Source organism: Salvelinus namaycush, chromosome 6, assembly GCF_016432855.1.
Source record: "Salvelinus namaycush isolate Seneca chromosome 6, SaNama_1.0, whole genome shotgun sequence".
Taxonomy (NCBI): domain Eukaryota; kingdom Metazoa; phylum Chordata; class Actinopteri; order Salmoniformes; family Salmonidae; genus Salvelinus; species Salvelinus namaycush.
Window position 1 is genome coordinate 15220435 of NC_052312.1, and position 5154 is coordinate 15225588.

Genomic DNA, 5154 nt, shown 5'->3' on the forward strand with positions numbered 1-5154 from the left:
AACGCCCCCCACCACCCCTCCTCCTTTCTCTCTCTCTCTCTCAGCCTGTCTCTCCCTCTCTCCGCGCACCCCTCCCTCCTCAAAAAACATTCACATTGTTACAAGAAAGGGGGTGTATGACTGCTTGTATAAATTGTTACTTGTTTGTTCCCCCCAAATCAGACACGAAGGCAGACTTGCCTGGTAACTGTGCCCCAAGATCACACGAAACAACGCTCCCTTTCTACACTGCAGAACACGACACAAATCTATGAAATATTCTTAAAGGCCCCCACCGTAGTATAAAATTATACGTGTGTGTGAGAGAGCGAGAGAGAGAGAGTCGGGGAGGGAGCTTGAAAGCGTGTGTGTGTGTGTGTGTGGGGGGGGGGGGGGGGGGGGGGGGGGGGTTGGAAAAATCTGCCGCAGCCATGCCCAGACTTTACATCAGATTGGATTGCTTAAAAATTAACCACTTGTGGTGGGGATAAAAAACAATGCAATATGCAGACTGTCATTTTTTTCAACTGGAAATGATTTCGGATTAAAATATAAATCGAAGAAATTATTTTCAAGATGGTGAACACAGAGAAATGAAAGAGGACACATTTTTAACGCATCTTGTACTGTTTCAGTAAGGCAATGTGAACTCTAGTAGTCAGACTACCTTGTCTCTCCTTTAGGCAGTTCAGTTTTGATTAAGGGGTCTACGATCAAACATACTGTACATGCAATCCCTTCAGGAAGTATTCACACCCCTTGACTTTTTCCACACTTTGTTGTTACAGTCTGAATTTAAAATGGGATTACATTTAGATGTAGTTTGACTGGCCTACACAATAAATCATAATGTCAAATGTTTTGAGATACAGGCGTCCTTCCTAACTCAGTTGCCGGAGAGGAAGGAAACCGCTCAGAAATTTCACTATGAGGCCAATGGTGACTTTAAAACAGTTACAGAGTTTAATGGCTGTGATAGGAGAAAACTGAGGATGATCAACAACATTGTAGTTACTCCACAATACTAATCTAATTGACAGAATGATAAGAAGGAAGGCTGTACAGAATAAAAAATATGACATAACATGCATCCTGTTTGCAACAAGGCACTAAAGTAATACTGCAAAATATGTGGCAAAACTAAATGAAATGTTCCTGAGTGGCCTCGTTACAGTTTTGAATTAAATCTTCTTGAAAATCAATACAAGACTTGAAAATGCCTTTCTAGCAATGATTAACAAACAACCTGACAGAGCTTGAAGAAAGGTTTAAAGAATAATGTGCAAATATTGTAAAATCTAGGTGTGCAAAGCTCTTCTTAGACAAACAGACTCGCAGCTGTCATCGCTGCCAAAAGGTGATTCTAACATGTATTGACTCAGGGGTGTGAATACATATGTAAATTAGATATTTTTGTATTTTATTTTCAATACATGTCACGTTCGTCGTAACATTTAAGTGAGGAGGACCAAGGTGCAGCGTGATAACAATACATACTTCTTTAATGAAGACGAAAATGAAACGAACACTATACAAACTAATCAAAACAACAAACGTGAAGCTATACAAACAATAAGTGCAGACACTGGCAACTTACACATAGACAATCACCCACAACCTACCTAATGACTATGGCTGCCTAAATATGGCTCCCAATCAGAGACAACGATAGACAGCTGTCTCTAATTGAGAACCAATCTAGGCAACCATAGACTTACATAAACACCTACAATGAACACAACCCCATGAACTCTACAAACACCCCCTAGACAATACAAACACCCTAGACGAGACAAAAACACACAAACATCCCCCATGTCACACCCTGACCTAACTAAAATAATAAAGAAAACAAAGATAACTAAGGCCAGGGCGTGACAGTACCCCCCCCCCCCCCCAAAGGTGCGGACTCCGGCCGCAAAACCTGACACAGAAGGGGAGGGTCCGGGTGGGCCTTCCTACGGCGGTGGCTCGGGTGCGGGACGTGGACCCCACTCCACCATAGTCAATACCCGCTCAGGTGGCCTCCCAGGAACGAGGACCCTTGCAGCGAGTCCCGGACTGAAGACCATCGTAGAGGGCGCCACTGGACGGAGGGGCAGCTCCGGACTGAGGGGCGGCTCCGGACTGAGGGGCGGCTCCGGACTGAGGGGCGGCTCCGGACTGAGGGGCGGCTCCGGACTGAATGGCGGCTCCGGACTGAATGGCGGCTCCGGACTGAATGGCGGCTCCGGACTGGAGGGCGGCTCCGGACTGGAGGGCGGCTCATGACTGGAGGGCGGCTCATGACTGGCGGGCGGCTCATGACTGGCGGGCGGCTCATGACTGGCGGGCGGCTCCTGACTGACGGGCGGCTCCTGACTGGCGGGCGGCAGTCAGTCAGGCTCTGGCAGCTCCTGACTGGCGGGCGGCTCTGGCAGCTCCTGACTGGCGGGCGGCTCTGGCAGCTCTTGACTGGCGGGCGGCTCTGGCAGCTTCTGACTGGCGGCTCTGGTAGCTCCTGACTGGCGGGCGGCTCTGGCAGCTCCTGACTGGCGGGCTGCTCTGGCGGCTCCTGACTGGCGGGCGGCTCTGGCGGCTCCTGACTGGCGGGCGGCTCTGGCGGCTCCTGACTGACGGACGGCTCTAGCGGCTCCTGACTGACGGACGGCTCTGACGGCTCGGGACAGACGGACGGCTCTGACGGCTCGGGACAGACGGACGGCTCTGACGGCTCGGGACAGACGGACGGCTCTGACAGCTCGGGACAGACGGACGGCTCAGACGGCGCTGGGCAGGCAGGCAGCTCAGATGGCGCTGGGCAGGCGGGCAGCTCAGATGGCGCTGGGCAGGCGGGCAGCTCAGATGGCGCTGGGCAGACGGGCAGCTCAGATGGCGCTGGGCAGACGGGCAGCTCAGATGGCGCTGGGCAGACGGGCAGCTCAGATAGCGCTGGGTAGACGGGCAGCTCAGATGACGCTGGGCAGGCAGGCAGCTCAAACGGCGCTGGGCAGACGGACAGCGCAGACGGCGCTGGGCAGACGGCAGACTCTGGCCGGCTGAGGCGCACAGTAGGCCTGGTGCGTGGTGCCGGAACTGGTGGTACCGGGCTAAGGACACGCACCTCAAGGCTAGTGCGGGGAGCAGCAACAGGGCGCACAGGGCTCTGGAGACGCACAGGAGACTTGGTGCGTGGTGCCGGAACTGGTGGTACTGGGCTGGAGACACGCACCACAGGGCGAGTACGTGGAGGAGGAACAGGGCTCTGGAGACGCACTGGAAGCCTGGTGCGTGGTGTAGGCACTGGTGGTACTGGGCTGGGGTGAGGAGGTGGCGCCGGGTATACCGGACCGTGAAGGCGTACAGGAGCTCTTAAGCACCGAGCCTGCCCAACCTTACCTGGTTTAATGCTCCCCGTAGCCAGGCCAATGCGGCGAGGTGGAATAGCCCGCACTGGGCTGTGCTGGCGAACCGGGGACACCATGCGTAAGGCTGGTGCCATGTACACCGGCCCGACGAGACGTACTGGAGGCCAGACACGTTGAACCGGCTTCATGGCACCTGGCTCGATGCCCACTCTAGCCCGGCCGATACGTGGAGCTGGAATGTACCGCACCGGGCTAAGCACACGTACAGGAGACACCGTGCGCTCTTCCGCATAACACAGTGTCTGCCCGTACTCTCGCTCTCCACGGTAAGCACGGGGAGTTGGCGCAGGTCTCCTACCTGACTTCGCCACACTCCCTTTTAGCCCCCCCCCCAATACATTTTTTGGGCTGACTCTCAGGCTTCCAGCCTCGCTTCCGTGCTGCCTCCTCATACCACCGCCTCTCGGCTTTAGCTGCCTCCAGCTCTTCACGAGGGCGGCGATATTCTCCCGGTTGTGCCCAGGGTCCTCCGCTGTCCAGAATTTCCTCCCAATTCCATAAGTCCTGCGATCGCTGCTCCTGCGGCTGCTGCCGCTTACCACGCTGCTTGGTCCGAGTGTGGTGGGTGATTCTGTCACGTTCGTCGTAACATTTAAGTGAGGAGGACCAAGGCGCAGCGTGATAACAATACATACTTCTTTAATGAAGACGAAAACGAAACGAACACTATACAAACTAATCAAAACAACAAACAGACGAACGTGAAGCTATACAAACAATAAGTGCAGACACTGGCAACTTACACATAGACAATCACCCACAACCTACCTAATGACTATGGCTGCCTAAATATGGCTCCCAATCAGAGACAACGATAGACAGCTGTCTCTAATTGAGAACCAATCTAGGCAACCATAGACTTACATAAACACCTACAATGAACACAACCCCATGAACTCTACAAACACCCCCTAGACAATACAAACACCCTAGACGAGACAAAAACACACAAACATCCCCCATGTCACACCCTGACCTAACTAAAATAATAAAGAAAACAAAGATAAGTAAGGCCAGGGCGTGACAATACATTTTTACACATTTCTAAAGAATATATTTTTACTTCGTCATTATGGGCTATTGTGTGTAGATTGGTGAAAAACACATGAATTCAATAAAAAAAATATTCAGGCTGTAACACAACAAAATGTGGAATAAGTCAAGGGGTACAGTATGAATACTTTCTGAAGGCACTGCATGCACATTTTACAGTAAAAAATGTGTGTGTGTATAATTGTGAATTGTGATGAAAAACTAGACATTGATAACAATGACACGTCACTGATTTAAAGAAATATGTGCAACATGGCTTTTCACAACTGACTAAAACTGCTACTGTTACAGTAGATTTGGTTTCCTGCACATTCTGTAGTACAGGAAATTAAAACTCAGCAGAGCCACAAAGGAGCTGTTGAGAGGAAGTAGCCTACTATTAAATATCACATAAACAATTACCATGGTTACCATGCAGTTTTATGTACAGTTTTGGCAGACTATTGTTAATTTATTAACGTATGTTGGCCTATTGTAGATGCAAGAAGGTTTGAAGGAATGACAAAAGGAAGACACTGGGATAGAATGGCAAGGAAAGGATGTTGATTGTGAGGTTATGAGTTCTAGTCCTTTACGGGCTCAAATTCGCTGTAATAAAATGTTAATAACAATATCACAATATAAAATAAATTAAGGACATGTATTTTGTAAGTCAACCTTTTAATAGATTGCTCATATTGCTCATCACCATTTTCTGACATCCTTACATATGAGG